Here is a 21,091-nt window from a genome sequence, read left to right as displayed (position 1 = left end):
AGGTGAGTTCATACCCCGTAATGAATCTTTTAACTGTTTTAAACGTTTTAAGGGGGGAATACAAGTTGAACAAAATTATAATTGTGTAAAATGTTCGTTATATACATTTTCAAAAGATTGATTATGTCATTTATAAGTGATCAAAACATTTCAAAAACTCTTTTAAGATATGTTGCTTTATAGTTTAACAAAACTCCGTTTTTAAAGTACAAGCACATCTTAGTAGATAAATGAGTCTTTTCAATAACAAGTTCAAGTAAAACATTAGTAAACTATAACAGGTATAGTTTAGGATGATACTATTCATTACTTCTAGTACAATGAGGCATACAAATAGTCAGTACATACATGAGTCAGAACATACTATAAGAGAAACAGAGAGAACATACAATACTCACTATGATGAGAATTCGAGAGGACACACTACACTAGTACATACAATTCATACATACTATACACTATACAGACAAAACATACTATACACATACTAGAATGCTACAACGTGAAGTAAGATACCACTCCTTTGGCATAGTCGTCATCGGTTGTGTCGTGGTTGGCAACCAGGGTCTCCTGGAGGGGGAATAGGAATTTGTGTATAGATCTATAGTGGATTAACCATCCCACACCTTGATGCTAGTTACAGTGGGACCTACAGGTCTACGGGTGACAAAATTGACCTATACTGGACTGACTATCCTACACCTTGCTACTAGCTACAGTGGGACCAACAGGTCTACGGGTGACAAATGTCATTACTGTTCGGCGTATTAAAACGTTGTGTTTATACTAAGTCAATCAATATGATTACAATCATGTCACATGTTACCTTAATCATTAATGGATCTAAGGTGGTTAGTACAACAGTAGTTACTATATACAATACTACAATACTTACATTTTCTCCTTTCTTTCATAAAGTGACATTAGCACTTGAAAGTCAAATACAAACTATTTTCAAGTTAAGATAGTTATAAACTAGGGAAAACTTAAATTTTACATACATACATAATATTTGATGCCTTGGTAGAAGGCTACGTTTAGTAAAAATGGGACCATAATGCTAACCTTATGATTCCTTAATGTATACATCAAAGGATATATATATATATATATATATATATATATATATATATCAATAGGATCCGACAGATAATAGGATGTGTGCTCTCCGTTTCACTTCTTGTTCCTTGTTTGGTTGTGGGCTTGGAACAAATTCACCCAGTCTACTATTTATTCGATTCTATATATATATATATATATATATATATATATATATATATATATATATATATCGTATACATTAAGTCATCATAAGGGTACCAAGTATGGGTCAAGTCATAGGACACAAAATCAATGCACAACTTTCTAGTTTCAAATCATACTTTTCAAATCAAAACTCTTGGTATTCAAAACTAGAAACTTCCCAGTAAAGGGTTTAATCCATTTTATTAAACCAATATAAACTTAAAGGACCTTAGGTGATTAAATCTATAATACCTTAGTTTATACATCATGATTATATATCATTAATACCCAATAGATTTTTGGATGTGTGTTTTCCGCCTTACTTCATGTTCCTTGTTTGGTTGTGAGCTTAGGGCAGATTCACTCAATTAACTATCTATTCGAGATTAGATTATATATGGCCAGTATAAATTAAGTAATTATAGAAGTAATCACATTGGTCACCATTTTGTAATAAGAAATAAGGGTTTTCTTAAAGAATCTTTTCCATCAAATATAAAAGAACTATTACAACTAACTCCATGAGTAGCAAGTGAATACATCAGGGTTATATACAATAATGATCAAACAAACAATGGGATGTGTGTTTTCCGCCTTAAGGAAGATACGTACAATTGATTGTTTGTTTACTCCGAGTCTTCTATAACTTGTATCCACTTAGTACTCATAGAAAGGATTGTAGAGTCATTTTTACTTGTCTTTCATTAAAGTAGGAAATATAGGACTTTCTAGAGGAACATGCGAACTTTTCTAACCAGAACTTACAACTTACTACATTTTACAACAACTTTCCACAACATACTTACATCACTAAAATCTTATGAACTCACCAGCTTAATTGCTAATCAACTCTTTCAAATAACTTGTATTCTCAGGAGACTAGTAGACAGGTACTCGTGCTGGGAATTTGTTATTTGCTCATGTATTCTATGTTTTGTGAACACACACATTGTAAACACTTTCTTTCTAATGAAATGGTTGTTCATTACTCGCTTACTACGATACATGTCTTGTGATACTAAACATGACGTCCTCCACCCCCGAACGTTTCCGCCGTTCCAGTTTTGGGGTGTGACATGTACCCGAAGAACGCATGTAAGAGGTTTGTAATGGGTCAGAAACCCACCTTCATAACTGACGACACCCCAAATAAGGATATCAACATTGCATTTTATAATTTACTTGTCATAAAAAGGTACATTTTCTTGTACTATTATCAATTCACTACTACTTTTTCCACCATTTGTTTGAAGATTTCAATTTTTAATATATAAAGATTGAGGGAACTGAGCACATCTGAGATAGGCAGACTAGTATTAGTTACAGAAGTGGTGACTCGTACTAGTGAGGTTACACCAAAACTCCTTCAGGGAACTTTCAAGTGCTTTGATTGTGGAACCATCATAAAAAATGTTGAGCAACAATATAAATACACTGAGCCCATGATATGCATTAATGCTATGTGCTCAAAGAAAGGAAATTGGGCTTTTCTTTGACAAGAAAGTAAATTTGCAGAATGGAAGACGGTCAGGATGCAAGAAACATCAAAAGAAATACCTGCAAGAACCCTTCCTAGATCATTAGATGTCATTCTTCGCCATGACATTATTGAACAGGCTAGGGCTGGTGACACGTATGTAAATTCACACACCTTTTTCGTTTCTTTACAAAGATGTAGAACATAACTCTTTTAACTTTTATACTTCACTTTGTAGGGTGATCTTTACTGGTATTGTGGTTGTGAAACCTAACATTTTCGCATTGGTAGCTCCTGGAGAAAGAGATGAAGTTCGTAGAGATGGTGGTAGTAAACGTGATACCGTTGGCATTGTTCAAGAAGGTGTTAAAGGCCTCCAGGCTTTGGGAGTTAGAGATATTTGTTATCGCCATGACTTTATTGCCAATTCAGGTTTTTCATTTTTCATCAGTTTCCACATTTTTATTGTCAATCATATTTCTTTAAGGAACATCTATCTGCAATTTGTTTTTGTGGGGATAGTCAATAACATTGATTCCTTGTTCAGATTTGTGATAGGAGAAGAGATGTTGACATAAGAAATAGGAAGAGGGACGCTGAGGATGAAGACAATCTACAATTCACGGTTTTTGTTTTGTCCCCTTTTTGACCCATTATATATATCTTTACTATCTTATAAAAGAAATCTCACTATTTCTATAAATAGATTGAATATAATAATAATATTTTTTTAAGACGTACAAATCTCTAAGCTTAAACTACAAATAGTTATGAATAAAATAATATTAAATTTGAAGAAGCAAACAAGTCAGGAAAATTTCAAATTCCTTAATTACGGATGGATAGGGAGTAGGGGTGGTAATTATTTGGTTCGGAACCAAAAAAACCGAAAACCAAATCGAACTGAAATCGATTTCAGACCAAACCGTATTCAAATTCGGTTTTTGGTTTGATTTGAAACCAACCCGAATTTGTGAATTTGGTTTTTGGTTCGAGTTTCGGTCTCATGAAGTTTAGACCAAACCAAACCGAAAAACCGAATTTATAAATTAATTAGTTTAAAAATATATTATATATTTATATATTAAATAGAAATAATAATTATTTGTTAAAAGCATTGTAATTTATGTTTGGATTTTTTGTATGAAATTTTAGTATTTATGTTTGCAACTTCAGGTTTCTATGTTTAAAGCATCGTAATTTATGTTTGGAAAATTGCAGCACTAGTTTTTATTTTTAGGTAATATTTGGTTTCCTCGGTTTTCAAACCGAATCAGAATTCGGTTTTCGGTTTTGTTTGGAAAATTTGAATTCGATTTGGTTTGGTTTTCGAATTGGACTAAAAAAATTTCAAACCAAGGAAACCGATTCGAGGAAAACGAAAAAAACGTAAACCGAACCGATTCCCACCCCTAATAGGGAGAATAGTTCAAAAATTTACAAAATTTTGTTCGGTTCTTATATCATCCCATATCATTGCCCCTATATTTATGCATAATTTAAGGAGTTAATTGTTACACGCCCTCTCTCGTATTTTCTCTTCAAAAACGAATGATGTTGCCCCAGCCATATCCATTATTTGTTAACGCAACCACTATGGCCACTCTCCTCCTCATTTCTTCCTTAACCCTTAACCAGTGACCTCCACCAACACTCATGCGAGCCAATACTTTTCCTTTCCGCCAAGAATGCAGTTGTCGCTATGCTTTTACTCTCCATCAAGAACCACCACCCTAATTTCGACACATTATCTCTTGAATCCCGCCTTCTTCCCCATCGGAAGAACATAAAATTGGGTTCTTCATCTGGAAATCTAACCACAAAATCTTACCCCCGTGGCCCCGCCACATTTTCTCTGCCTCCCATTCTATTGTGCAATCTCTCCAAATTTGTTTCTTGGAAACCCTAACTACACAATCTGACAACCACCACCAACCACCACTCTTGTGTTGCTGCTAAACTGACCGCCTTCATCCACCACGATGACGATGATCATTCGCCAGGATCTACCAATGTCACCATTCTTCTGGACATGCTCCAACCACAAGGTGAAAATGAAACTAGGGATGAAAGTGGGTCCGGACCGTTGGACCCGGACCCGAAAAACCCAGAACCCGGAATTGACGGATTATAAGACCCGATAACTAGACCGGTATACGGGAACCGGTTCCGGTTCGGTTCCGGGTATCGGACGGGTAAAGTGGGTATGGAACCGTTTGCAACCACAAATTGAACATTGGAACCGGAAATCCAAGATTGGAACCGGAAACCTTTAAATTTGGCAAATTTTTTGTTCAAAGTGTTCATTTAGTGATGGTTTCCATAATGAGTAGTTATAGTTGTCTTTCATGTGTTTTACTACATGATACTATAAGTTCCATAAGATGTATTCGTTGAGATCAAGTAACAGATGGGTATGCTTAAGTTTCCCACTAATTCCTACTTTTATAATGTTAATTGTTAAGCTTATAAAGAAAAAAATGTATGTAAAAATGACATTATGAAGAAAATAAGTAAATCATCCAAAATTAGTTTCCCAAACATCATAACATTTAATATATATATATATATATATATATATATATATATATATATATATATATATATATATGTTAAACCATCAATAGATGGGTATGTTTATATTCCAATTTTGGGGTACAAAACAACTAAGTGAATGACACTAGGTTACACCAGGGGATAACTTCAACTAACAAAGTGGGGAAACAAGGGATAAACAAAAAAATACTTGGAGCCTAAGTATTATTGATTGAAAACGTTTTCTAGGCTACATAAAAATACCACACGAAGGGTCCATTTATACTAAACACAAAACAATCATAGTAAAACACACACAAAATGGAATAAAAACTTTTAAATAAGAAAACTTCCAAAAATACCCCTGCTCTTATTTGTAATTTCTACAGATTCATTCACATGTTTTTAAGTCCCTTTGATGATTTACATGTTTTTTACTTAACCTCTACTGTAAAACAAAATCCTAAACATCCAAAACTAAAATATGGCAGCTTTTCCGAAAATACCCCTAAAACATAATCGATAGTGTTTGTGTAATCCAACCTTCCTAGGATTCTGTGATTGATCACCTGTTTCGTAATAGGATTGGAATCAAAGACAAGAATGGAATCACAAACTAGAATACCAAGATGGGTTTATTTTTACTTTAATAACGAAATAAATGGCCACTTAAAGATCATGATCATAACCATCTACACATCGGAAATTATTATGTCAGCATTTAGAATCAAATTCCATTCTGTAATAACATACATGGAGCCTATGATCATGAAAGTCCCACTTCTTTTTGACACATCCCATAAAGAATGCAGCATTTGTAGTTTCAACAAAGCTTTGATAGTTAATAGGTTTCACTAACACCTCCAACACTGTTCTAATTTATCTATCAGTCAAAGAATGTGATAAATCAAGATGTGATCTGTGTATAAACATTGACATTCATGAATTACCACATCTAATTTGCAATTATCATAGAGCCATGTTGTGATTAAACACTAAGTTAATTAACAACAAATTTGTAAAAGGGAGCAACTACAAAGTCGATGAAAATTAGCCCAAAAAAACTCGGTAAAGTAAGATGATTTATTGAGAAAGATGAACTGCTTCCATTAAAACACTATAATTTTCTTCCTTTTCGAGTTGATTGTCTAAATGATGAATCTATCCTAATAGTCGTTGTCGATCACAATAATCCTTCGTGCGTTCGATGTCAAACCCAACATGGATGAATGATCAAAATCCACACATCGACAGTGTCTTTTTTTAGTACCCGTTCAAATTCCGGTTCAGGGCCTAATAAACCGGGTCCGGTGCATTTAATTCGTTTTTTTTTCTAATCCGGTTCTCAAACCCGTTGGACCCATACCCGGAATACCCGGAACCCTGACAATGTCAATTTTTAGAACAGAGAACCGAACCGTTTAAGAATTTTCCGGTTATACCGATTCCGGTTCCGGTCCGGTTTTCCGGTTCTATAGCTCATCCCTAGATGAAACGTTCAAGGGAATATACTAATTTGATGATTGACCATTTTGTAAGATTTTTCCCAAAACTATGCAAATACCGGTTTTTTGTACCAAGAAATGTACAAAACACATTTCTTTTCGAAGTACATTTTGATGGGTTTTGGTCATAAGACATCTTATGTGCTCATACAAACCCTAAAGCTTGGATCTAGGTTTCTCTATTGTACATACTTTGAATCCAAGACTTTGAACCCTAATTCTAGCATATGGAAATCAGAATTCACATGTAATTAGGTTTAAGAACATACCTTGATTGTTATATAGCAATAACAATCCAATTCCTCCTTGAATTGACCTTGGAAAGCAAAGAGTCACAAGTGTCACTCCTCTAATGGCTTACAAACACCATAAGCAAGTGGAGAAGGTATAAGGAGAGAGGAGGGAGGTTAGAATTCGTATCTAGGACTTCTTGGGAAGGGATACACGAATTCATGACCTTGGGGTTGTTTATATAGGTGTAGAGATAGGGTTTCAGTCATTATCCTTATCTAGTTGATTATCCATTAAGCAACCAATAAGATAATCCTTGAATCCTTATCATACTCGAATTCTAAGGCTTTCCAACCTTAAATTCGTTCACCATACTTATAAGATAATTCTTACCTTATTTTGTAACTATCACATAATTACAAATCAGCCCCTCTAGTTTAATTAATTACATTTGATCACAAAATTAATTCTTAATTAATTATCGACCAATATTAATTAAACAAATATGATTTCTCCTTTAATATATTATTCTTATAACATATTAATAAATCATATTATCCTCTCTCTCTTTATTCATTTCTCCAATCAAGTTGCTTTGGTGAAGGCAACCCAAAAGGACCATGCACCATCGGGTCAAGTACATACCAAAATAGTTATGGACTTAGACACTAATCCAACAGTCTCCCACTTGGATAAGTCTAATAACTATTCTGCGTATGACTTCGGATCCCGATCTGCAATCGTAGCTTTCCAAAGCCGCTGTCAACTCTGATCATATCAAATACGCGTGTCCTTAGATAAGGGATCATATATTCCTCCATTCTAGATATCATATGAGATATGATTTCAAATCATTCTCTTTGTACTATATCTCGATTTCCGATTTATGACGACTGACTAATTGAACAAATCAAATTAGCCCTAGCCCGGCCGAGCATTTACGTTTGTCATCACTAAACCATCGAGGGGCCCAAAGATATCGCTTTTATCCTACTTTGGATAAAAGGAACGGATAAACTTTGACACAATGCTTGCTTGCACTCACCCACCGAATTACACACAACAATATGTTTTATAACACCAAGTTACTGGTGCGTTTACATATTATCAATGTGCAACCGATTTGCAAGATACAACTCACACATCTTGGTTTCAAGAATATAGGATGTTATCGTCTCACCAATCACTCGTGATACAATTCATGGAGTGATCCAAGTGAGCGTGGGTTTAATCCAATGCTCAAATCATATTCATAAGCACTCATGAACGTTGCAGCAAACATTTGCTTATGTCTAATACTTTTCTAGACAATCCATACACCAATTCACGACAGTCTTCATTCATATCTACTTCCAACATATGAACGACTGTGGCCCGTTTGAATAATTCGATTATTCTTAATAAACTCAATTATTCTGGAAGTCAAAACATGCAAATGTGAAACACAAGAATAATACTAATCCCATATGGCCTCAAACCTTTGAGTATAAATAAAACACCTTTTATTTATCACCATATCTATTACTCATTATTTGCCGTTTCGGTTAATCAACTTCTTACTTGAATTCCAACATTTGTCTCATGCTCCCAGCATGCACACAATGTTTACCTATGGTTCTTACTTTTGTGAAATAGACAAATTGAACACATTTCCAATCATTCTCATTTTACAACTCCAAATCCTTTTTCCATAAGTGTAAGAATATCAATTCTTGCTACTTATAGAATATGCTAGATTCTAACACTTTATGCAATGATCCTTTCGTAATGTCACTGCACCAAAGTCACAAAGACTATTGCCAATGATATTACAAAGTCCTCTATCGGAGATTGTTACAAGACAATTCCTTAGATATGATGTCTCTCACTCAAAGTACTTTCTTTGAACATCCTTTTGCATAGAAGTTTCTAATCTAGTCATAGATTTCTCAATATTCAATTCCCAATATGGACACACTTCCATATGTTCCATATGACAACTCATTCTTAATAGAATCTTATCTGTTCGTAATGATGTCGATACGGTCCATCCAATATGGAAACATTTCCATATTTTCCAATACTATACTTCCAACTACTCACAAGCGACCAATCTTCGTCGAACTTGGATTGTCCTTTGATAGTTGTTTGATTATTTTAGTCAAAACCAATTCTAGTCCCTTTTCCCTCTAAATGCGCTCGACATTTGGAAAATTTTAGAATGGTCAAACATTAAGCATTTGCAATCGATCCTATACCCGAAGCGTATGGGACACGACGCATAATGTTTTATTTGCTATGTTCTCAAAATTCGGATTGTGAAAAGGGATGCCGTAATCATAATCAAAATTTTAAGAACACACTATGTACCTTTGAATAAATTTATTAACATTTCTCAACCTAATCCTTTAGATTTGAAATGAAGCATAATATTCTCTCCCTTAATTATAGTAAAACAACCTTTCAACTCTTACAACTTTGCAAAGTATGACTCTTGTTTTCTATAATTAATATTGCTAACCTTGCAATACTTTCCTTAATAATCATACAATCATAACATTTATGCTCCCACTATCATGATGATTATTATAAAACATAACACTTATGCTCCCACTAGCTTCGACATGTATTCATAAACATCTTAACTTTCAGAAAAACAATGCTTATTGAATTTCTTAAGTTCATGTTTCTAATACTTAGTGCTTTGATAATCTTTTATCAAGGTTTCTGGAACTTTTACACATTTGCCTTCGATAGTTTATATGTGTGTCTACACAATTAAGACTAATTTCCAAACCTCACAATTCAAATTATGGAAAGGGATGCCGTAACCATAATTGAATTCGAGAATGCAATTTTACAATCACTATCTTCTTAAAATCTGTCTTAGTGAAAGCATTTCCTCACAATCATTTTCATGAAGGAGGAAATCTTATGAAACTTAGATTTAAATGGTGTATATGTTCCTATCCATGTGAATTTGTCAAAAACAAAGTTTACGACGAATTCAAATTCATATGGATCGAACTTTCTTAATCTTGATTTCTTGCCTTATGGTAGCACAACTGCCCACCACGTCTTCCAAGTAGTTAAGCAGCTCACCTTTTCCTATCAATGTACTTTCCATTGATCAAGGTCCTTGCCTTTTATGCATTCAAATGAGAACTCATAGGACTCACATGTATAATTAACTCGATTGGATTGGCACAGAATCAAAATAATGTCAACATGATAGGTTGTAAACCTCAACTCGTGTGCTAGTGATGATCGATAAGGTTTATTTGATTTGTTCTTGAAACCTTTCAAGACCATTAAGGCTCCCACTGACTCCTTGACATATAAGATTCTTTTGTCAATAAACATTTCTTGACAAACAAATATTCAAGAGTTAGTGTAGCTTTTATCAAGAACACTTCATAAATTGGTCCTAGTCGGACTTTGTCTTATTCAAGACATCACAACTTTCCACATTTGATGAATGTTGTAAACCTTTAATACTTTTCACTCATTGTCACAATCTTAACTTTAAGACTTGTTATTGGAACGAAGTATGATTGACTTATTGATTTAACCATTTCTTCAATTCTTGATTCCTCTTCTTAGACATACAATTGTACTAAGACTCACTTAGAAGATCAATTGAGATATGGTTCTTAATCATTAAGACCTATCATAAAGCATAAAAGGTACTCTCCCTTCTTCTTAGAATGGAAAAACTTTTATCTTTCTGCCTACTTGATTCTTCTTATTCGTTCTACTATTGATCTAAACCCTTTAATCAATTTAGAATTACACTTAATCTTGTAAGTATAATCATATTTACTAAGCCTTTAGTAAGTCATGACGAATATCTTTGTTATTCTTATGGTGAACTTGATCAACACACTACTTTGTGTACTTGATCTCCTAGTCCTTCACTTGACACTTTGTCAACGAATTGGTCTGTTTTCCAAATATGAATTTCTCATTCATCATGCAACCAAGTTGCATGATTCCAAATTTCTGTCTGATTGAAACTTTGGGCGATGAGAAACTCTTCCTATTTGGTAAATTCTTGACATTTCCATAAATAACATAAACAAGAATCATATCCATTCGTTGTAGAAATATTCAAACATCGATTTTCATAATGATTTCATTGTAAGGAAATAAACAATTAAATAAATAAGTCAAACAAAATTTATTTTATTTATAAAAGCAGCGGAAAACATATGTCCTTACAATGCAAAATCCATTGAAAACTATGTATTTCAAAAGAAAATTTTCTAACAACTCTATCATAACTATCTAAGATCAAAATCTAATCTTCAAGTCCATGCGATCGAGATCCATCTCTTGTGATTAGATTCATCTTGCTCTCTTATCAAGCTTCCTTTCTTTTCACCGACCCTACAAAACACTCACATGTAATCTTATTACATCATGTATTAAGAATCAATGAATACTAACTTAATGGAGTTAGATAGTGGATTTTTTACCTAAAGCGTAGTCATACCTTTGACTCTCCCATCTCTTAGATCTCTTAGGTAATTAGGGCAACTTCGTCTCCAATGCCCCTTCTCTTGGCAATAAAAGCAAATTGACTCTTTTGGAACAACACATGGAACTACTTCAGACATCGCCTTTCTCTTATGATCAAACTTTTCGATCATTGCATGTCTTTCATTGCCATTGTCTATATCCATAGAGGTCTTGAAGGCAGATTCACCAATCAACTTTGCTTTTCTATTGCGCCAAACCATTGCTGATTCGGCAGCAATAAGCATATAGGTGAGATGTTGTGGTTCGTCGTATAGTACTCTCTTACGAACTCACTATATGAGTTGGGAAGTGACTGAAGAACCCAATCAACAGCCATCTCTTCACTAACAACGGATCCCATCATTCTTAGTCTATCAATGCGCGACTTCATCCCTAGGACGTGTGCACACACCGACTTTCCTTCTTTATGTTTACTTGCCAAAAGGGCTTGAGTGATATTGAACCTTTCAATTTTACAATCTTGTGGGTTAGGGATAATAATTGGAGGAGGAGGAGGAAGTGAAGCATGATTTCTTGATCCTCAATCGAATCGTGGAATATCATCTTCATGTGGAATGCTTGTTCCACGGGATTTGGGAATACCATAGTTGTCGAACTTTGACATCTACGGGAGAAAACGAATTCAAGTTAGTTGATTGATTGAGTCCTTGGTAAATCACCCAAATGAAAATTCCAAGGCTAGGACCCAACACAATATTCTACAACTCGGGAGAGGGATGTCGTAACCCAAATTGCAGAACATTTGAAGGTAAGTGAATGACGATTCACTAATTTCCACCATGAAAAACGAAAAAGAATTTAAGTTTTAAATCTATGAAAACTCCTAGATCCTTTGAGATTCATTGAACTTTCAATGGCATGTTTAAATCTCGATATGCCCCTCTTGTTTGTGACTGGGATGCCGAGGATCACAAAGCGGGTGTGAATAACCATGCAAACTTACATGGTGCACTCATATGTTACAGTCACCTATTCGATGTGCCGGTAAACCACACACGCTCCACCGAACTATGACAAACATTGAGTCACCCTTTGCTACCTTTGCTTAGACCCATTTAGTGTGCCGGTTAACCACACACGCTCCACTAACGTCTTCGCAAGGGCACAAAGTGTAATTTCATGGAATTGCATCAATTCACTTTTGCCTAAGTAACTAAGATTGGGAATTTTGTGAAAACATTTAGTTACTTTAGTAATTCATTATACTTATAATGGAAGGTTTCGTCCTATCCTACCCGTTCGGCTAACGACCCTCCACTAGTCAAGAGTGCGGTGGGTAAGAGTAGATACCCATTCAATCGCCATTTTACAGGCAATTTCCTTAAACACCCCTTATAGACCAGCTTCGTGAATGAGGCCTACTAACGGTAAGACTGACTTTTAGTTATACATATATATATATATAATGTTAGACTTTTAATGTTATATATAGTATAGGGTGTATTTTATAACTTTTAAAATATTAGGTGGTTCAATTTAACAATTATACTTTTAATTTACTTAAATTGTAAACCTAAACTTTTATGGATTTATTAAATCTCTTTTAATTATACACCTTAATTAATTAATAAAACCATAAGGGTGTGATTTGAACTTTTTCAAAACTATGCTAGGGTTTTAGAATTTAACTTTCCTAATTAAACTTTTATCAACTTTTAAATTCCAAAACTTAAGGGTAAGTTTTGAAACATTTCAACATATTAGGGTTTAGAATTTAAATATGCATCAAAATTAAACTATTTAATTAAAATTTAAATTCCAAAACTTGAGGGCAAGTTTTGAAACCTTTTTCAAAACATTAGGGTTTTTAACTATTTAAATTTCAAAACAACAAAACTTTTGGGGTTCAAATTTAAACTATAAAACCTAAAGGGATAAATTGAAACTATTTCACAACAACAAGGATCAAATAACAAATAATTCAAATTAACATTTAATCACATAATTATCCATATTTGATGATTTCTTGCAAAATAATTTATCAATTTACTTAAATCAATTATCTTATAAGGAAACAATTATCCTATTAATTGATAAATATCTTCAATTAGATTAAAATTATAGTCAAATATATCATATAATCGGATTAATATTAATCTAACATGATAAGGTAACTATCCCAATGCAAAAACAGCAAGAAATCCCGAGATAAGCTCTATCTGACGAGTTGACTCGTCGAGTCAAGCCTGGACTCGTCGAGTCACTTTGGACTCGGCGAGTTCAGCTATGGAATCGGCGAGTCCAGCCTCCAAAACACCAAAAATCGAATTTTTCAGATATATCAAGCATCAATACAATAGAAACCAATCATGGCTCTGATACCACTGATGGGTTTTGGTCATAAGACATCTTATGTGCTCATACAAACCCTAAAGCTTGGATCTAGGTTTCTCTATTGTACATACTTTGAATCCAAGACTTTGAACCCTAATTCTAGCATATGGAAATCAGAATTCACATGTAATTAGGTTTAAGAACATACCTTGATTGTTATATAGCAATAACAATCCAATTCCTCCTTGAATTGACCTTGGAAAGCAAAGAGTCACAAGTGTCACTCCTCTAATGGCTTACAAACACCATAAGCAAGTGGAGAAGGTATAAGGAGAGAGGAGGGAGGTTAGAATTCGTATCTAGGACTTCTTGGGAAGGGATACACGAATTCATGACCTTGGGGTTGTTTATATAGGTGTAGAGATAGGGTTTCAGTCATTATCCTTATCTAGTTGATTATCCATTAAGCAACCAATAAGATAATCCTTGAATCCTTATCATACTCGAATTCTAAGGCTTTCCAACCTTAAATTCGTTCACCATACTTATAAGATAATTCTTACCTTATTTTGTAACTATCACATAATTACAAATCAGCCCCTCTAGTTTAATTAATTACATTTGATCACAAAATTAATTCTTAATTAATTATCGACCAATATTAATTAAACAAATATGATTTCTCCTTTAATATATTATTCTTATAACATATTAATAAATCATATTATCCTCTCTCTCTTTATTCATTTCTCCAATCAAGTTGCTTTGGAGAAGGCAACCCAAAAGGACCATGCACCATCGGGTCAAGTACATACCAAAATAGTTATGGACTTAGACACTAATCCAACACATTTGTCGTTCTTTTTCCTCCCATAACGTTTCTACATGCTTAATTACTTCCACGTTGACTGATTATATGGTGCAACAAAACAATGGCACATCAAAAGTCAAGTTTGTGTGTATTATGCTCCCAACATGTGTTATGGTGCTCTTATTTAGGTACGTTGAGTTGGGGTTTCCTCTTCTTTTTCCTACCATGACATTTTTGTTAGTCAATCAAATTCACATGTTTGTGATGGTTTTATTTGGTTTTTGAATGTACTATGGTTTTGGTGAGGTCAAGAAAGTTGTTGCTACCTTCTCTTCTACTATCTGTCAGTTGTATCTCACTTGAAATCCTCTTGAACTTCATCTCTTCAATCATGTTTTTTTGTTGATTATGTTGAAGGATCTAGCTAGGTATAAAATGTCATATCTCCACATATTTATTTTTGATTAATCGATGTCTATTCTTATGTTGTAAAAAGGATTTCCTTTATTTTCTTTGAGTGCAACAAATAGTGGTATCAATTCAATTTACACAAAAAATCTCTACACTTTCCTTGATCATTAATCTTTAAATCCCTCTAAAAATACTTGAGTTCATCGATATATGATATGGGTCTGATTGGTGTTGGCAAGTCAACTATCTTGGATTGAACTATGATTATGTTGAAAATTCAAATTTGTGGTGCTTCAAAATGTAACCATCTTTGATAAAAATGGTTGATTCAACATTATTTTTTTATGTTTGTTTGTAACACCCTGATCCTCAGGTACTAATAATCGTATTGATTTACTCAAGTTTTGAAGGACCTACTCGACGAGTTGGCTTCCCTACTCGTCGAGTAGTAGCGGGTTAGTCCGCGAAGTTTAATGACCTACTCGCCGAGTCCAGGAAGGCACTCGACGAGTAGATACTGGCAGATGAAATCCTAAATTCAGGTCCATGCGCCCTATTTAAAGGGGTCATTAGCCACCCTCAGCTTTCCCTTTATAGCTCGACGAGTCACTAGTTGAGGACGGAGAAGTTGTATGCAAAGTTCTCCAAATGTGAATTCTGGTTGCGGGAAGTGCAGTTTTTGGGTCATGTCATCAATCAAGAGGGTATCTCGGTTGAACCAGTAAAGGTGGAGGCGGTGATGCGATAGGAGGTACATAGTAATGCCGCTGAGATTTGCAGCTTCTCGGGCTTAGCGGGTTATTATCGGAGATTTATCCAGGATTTCTCGAAGACTGTTGTGCCATTGACCCGTTTGACCAAGAAGAATGTGACTTTTCTATGGGGTGAGGACCAACAGAGGGCTTTCGAGACCCTGAGGCGGAGGTTATGTGAGGCTCCAATTCTAGTTCTGCCCGAGGGATTGGATGATTTAGTAGTGTATTGTGATGCATCTATTTCAGGGTTGGGTGTAGTACTGATGCAGAGGGGGCACGTGATCGCTTATGCCTTGAGACAGTTGAAGCCTCACGAGGCTAATTACCCCACTCATGATCTAGAATTGGGGGCAGTGGTGTTTTCCCTCAAGATTTGGAGGCATTACTTGTATGGGGTCAAATTCATTGTGTATATAGATCACAAGAGTTTAAAGTATTTAATGGACCAGCAGAACCTGAATATGCGACAGAGGAGATGGTTGGACATACTTAAGGATTATGACTGCGAGATACTATATCATCCAGGGAAGGCCAATATGGTGGCAGATGCGTTGAGTCGCAAGGCGACGGGGTAGCCAATCGGAGGTATCTGTATGAGGGTGACGGTAAGTCCCCCCTTGATTGACATCTTTCGAGGGGCTCATGTCGAGGGGGTGAGTAAAGAGAACTAGAAAATGGAAAGAATTCGGGGGCTGTATCCTTTGTTTGTTAAGGATAGTCGCGGCTTGTTGACGCAGTGTGGCCGACTGTGGGTGCCAATGTCAGGGGGAGTGAGGCAGAGACTGTTGGAGGAGGCGCATAAGTCCATATTTTCTATACACCCAGGTGTAACAAAAATGTATAGGGATTTGAGGCGGGGCTATTGGTGGCCCTGCATGAAGCGAGAGATCGTCGGGTATGTGGAGCGGTGTTTGACCTGCAGGAAGGTCAATGCCGAGCATCAGCGACCTCATGGCAAGGTTCAACCATTACCTATTCCCATGTGGAAGTGGGAAGAGATCATTATGGATTTCGTCACGAAGCTACCAAGGACAGCGAGGGGAGTAGATGTCATATGGGTAATCATGGATAGACTGACAAAGAGTGCCCACTTCATCTTGATCTCCGAGAGTATATCTGCAGAAAAGTTGGCGGACGTTTATGTTCGGGAGGTGGTGGGTAGGCACGGAGTGCCGGTATCAGTGGTTTCAGATAGGGATGTTCGGTTTACATCCAGGTTTTGAAAGAAGTTCCATGAGGAACTGGGAATCCAGCTGCATTTTAGTACGAAATATCACCCCCAGACCGACGGCCAGAGTGAGAGGACGATCCATACACTGGAGGATAGGGATGAGAATTTGGCCCGAAAACCCAAACCGAACCGAAAACCGAACCGAACCGAACTGAATCAGACTCGAATAAGCAATTCGATTCGGTTTTCGGGTATCTATATAAGGCTTATTCGGTTTTCGGGTTATTCGGTCCGGGTTACCCGAATAAGGGCTTATTCGGTCCAAAAGGACCGAACCGAATAAGAAAAGTCACATTTTTTTCCACTTGCACGATTGCTTATTCGGTCTTGTGTTCTATTGATCGTTACCCAAAATACCCAAGTAATGTTTAATGTTTAACTTATATACTTACAGATAGATTTTTGGGTGTTTTAGATATTAGTGTTTAATAGGTTGCTTAATAACTATATCTTAAGAATGTGGTGGTTGGATTTTACATTTTATATATTAAGAATAGTTAATCCGTGTTATTTGTGTTTATCATAAGCTAAAAAAGTCATACAAAATACACTATTTATAATCACATTGTAAATGTTATTTGGGTTATTCGGGCCGGAACCGAACCGAATCGAATAATACCCAAACCGAACCGAACCCGTATTGCTTATTTGGTTCGATTTTCGGTTCATATAATTACCCTTATTCGGTTTTTGGTTTATTCGGGTTTGGGTCGATTTGGTTCGGTTCTGAACCGAATAACATCCCTACTGGAGGACTTGCTGCGGGCATGCGTGCTGGATTTCGGAGGAAGTTGGGATGCGTATCTCCCACTGGCAGAGTTTTCGTACAATAACAGTTATCATGCCAGTATTGACCGAGCACGATTTGAGATGTTATATGGGCGGAGGTGCAGGACCCCAGTGTGTTGGGACGAGGTTGGGCATCGGGTTTTGGGGATCACGGAGGTGGTACTCGAGACCACCAGATTGATTCAGCAGGTACGCGACCGGTTACGGGTCGCGCAGAGCCGTCAGAAGAGTTATGCGGATCGACGGCAATCAGACCTCGAATTTCAGGAAGGGGACTTTGTTTTACTAAAGGTGTCGCCTTGGAAAGGGATTATTCGGTTCCGCAAGAGAGGAAAATTGGGGCCCGGGTTCATAGGTCCGTTCAGGATCATAGCATGGGTGGGCAAGGTGGCATATCGATTAGAGCTTCCAAAGGAGCTTAGTCGGATTCACAACACTTTCCATGTGTCCCAACTTCGGAAGTGTGTTGCCAACGAGTCCTCAGTCATATCCTTGGACGACATTCAGTTGGATGGGAGTCTGAATTATGTCGAGAGACCAGTTGCGATTTTGGACAGGAAGACGAAGAAGCTCCAGAATAAAGAAGTGAAGTTGGTTAAGGTGCAATGGTAGCACCGAAGGGGTTCTGAATGGACCTGGGAATCGGAAGATGAAATGCGAGGTTTCTACCCGGAGTTATTTGGACCAGCGGGCTTCGAGGACGAAGCCTAATCCAAGTGGGGGAGAGTTGTAACACCCTGATCCTCAAGAACTAATAATTGTATTGCTTTGCTCAAGTTTTGAAGGACCTACTCGACGAGTTGGCTTCCCTACTCGTCGAGTAGTAGCGGGTTAGTCCGCGAAGTTTAATGACCTACTCGCCGAGTCCAGGAAGGCACCGACTAGTAGATATTGTCAGATGAAACCCTAAATTCAGGGCCATGCACCCTATTTAAAGGGGTCATTAGCCTCCCCCAACTTTCCCTTTACAGCTCCTCATCTTCCAAAACTCTGATTTGTGTGTGTGTGTGATCTTTGGTGAGTTTAAGCTTGAAGGAAGGACTTGGTGAAGGGAACACTTATGGAAGCAAGCTAGAGGAAGCAAAGAACTCGTGGGGATTCAAGATCCACTCTTGTGAAGCACTCCCTGAAGGTATTAGGCCATTCGTTGGCTCATTTCCACCTAAAACCCTCTTTTGCATGAAATCTAAGAAAGGGCTTTTGTGTTTAAGCCAAGAACTGAAGTTGTAACTTCATATTTGGACTCCCTTTGGACTTTAAATGCATAAAGTTATCAGTTGTGCCTAGCATGAGCCTTCCCCTCAAGTATATGACTCCATTCTAAGCTTAGATTGCTATTTGAGAGCTTAAAAGCCTTGCATGCACGTAAAGTTTGCAACTTTACGTGAGAACCATACCTTAGAAGCTTGGATCTGTAATTTGGAAGCTTTGCATGGCTCAAATGAGTTTGTATGGCCTCAGATCTGTAGGAACTCAGCGAGTCGCATAGGGTGACTCGGCGAGTCATATGAAGATAGGCATGGACTCGACGAGTTGGATGAACAACTCGGCGAGCCCGATGAATGCTGCCATAAACTCGACGAGTTGGATGAACAACTCGGCGAGTCGGATGAAGATTGTCGTAGCCTCGACTAGTCGAAGAAGCAACTTGACGAGTCGATTAAGACTTCCCTCATCTTTGGAATATACGTGGGCGTGTCGAGTTGCAAGAGGGGAAACTCGACGTGTAGCCTTAGATTTTCAATCGGACCTCGTGAACTCGACGAGTCACCTGGGTGACTCAACGTGTAGAATATTTTCCCCAAAACTCGACGAGTCACTAGTTGCACTCGGCGAGTTAGGGTCAACATGGACTGTTGACTTGATCCTAACTGAAGTGGACCAAGGCGGACTTTGAGGGTGATGACTGGTTATTATATGTCACTTTTTAGGCAGTCGAGTTGGAGCAGCTCGTGGGGTATAATCAGTCGAAAAGTGTCAATTCAGTATTCGTGTCAGGTGAGTCTTCTCACCACACCTATGGGTCTAAGTCACCAAGGTCGGCCCATTATGTGATTATGGTAGATGTGATAGACATTCTGTGTTTGCTATGATATGTGATTTTATGTTGTATGAAGACCCCGGGGGGAGCCTGTGACATTGGATGTAAGACCATGTAAGGTAGCCCATGGCAGTCCTAGGTGAAGACCATGTGGGGTAGCCCATGGCATTGGATGTAAGACCATGCGGGGAGCCCATGACAGTCCTAAGTAAAGACCATGTGGAGTAGTCCATGACACTATTACAGATTTTATGTATGCATGGCTTATGTGTTATGTGTGTAGCTTTTATGGCTATCAGGATATGTGATGTATGGATTGTGTGTGGTATGCTCTAAGAAACTCACTAAGCATTTCGCTTACAGGTTGTTGATACTTGCAGGTACTTCGGAGCCTAAGGGCAAAGGCAATGCGTGATGACGTGACGTGTACTCTACCTCTCTTTTGGATGTTTTGGGACTCTCTGATGTTTTCAGAAAAGGACGACAATGATGTAATAAATGTGATTTGGAAACAATTGTTTTGGAAACCTATGGAATGTGTAATTGGTTTGACTAATTAAAACGAAAAATTTTCCTTCGTAAAAATTTGGGCTGGTACATTGTTATTGTTAATATATATGATTAAACTTGTAATATTTGTATTTTTCTTGACTTTTCCATTCTTTGCAGGAATTACTACACCTGGCTAAAGCCATTTGGTTTTAAAAGCATATGAGTATCCACATCTAGCAAAGTCTGGTACATTCCCAAGAAATAAAAGGTTGTATTTAAGGAGAAAATTTTAATTACGTGTTAAATGGCTTCGTGTCCATATTTGTAGCTTGCATAGTAATGTAACCCAAAGAAATAAAAGTGAGTTGTATTGTATGACTCTTTTAGTTTCGTACACCAATTGTTTTTTTCACATATAGATTTATTTTTTGCATTTATTTCACATTGGACACTCTATAGTTTCACCAATACAATTTGTTTGTACATCGGTTTGTGGTTCTAGCAATATTTCTTCCTAATCATGTGGGTTTTGTGTTGTATAGTTTATGTCCTAGATTCAGGCCAATTGTTTGATAATTGTTTAGTTTGAAAAATGTTATAAGTTTGATACTTAACCGTGTATAAAAGTATTATAGTTTAGACATACTATTGTATTTAATTAATATTCAACAGTTTTTTTAGGTGGAATTGTGTTATTTTTTTGTTTTTGGCATAATGCTCACCTTAATATTTTTTTTTATATAATCATAGTAAATAGATATTTTGTAGTTTTA

Source organism: Lactuca serriola, chromosome 9, assembly GCF_051521515.1.
Source record: "Lactuca serriola cultivar US96UC23 chromosome 9, Lser_US96UC23_V15, whole genome shotgun sequence".
In the NCBI taxonomy this organism is placed as follows: domain Eukaryota; kingdom Viridiplantae; phylum Streptophyta; class Magnoliopsida; order Asterales; family Asteraceae; genus Lactuca; species Lactuca serriola.
The sequence above is the reverse complement of the archived record's forward strand: the minus strand, read 5'-3'. Positions refer to the sequence as shown.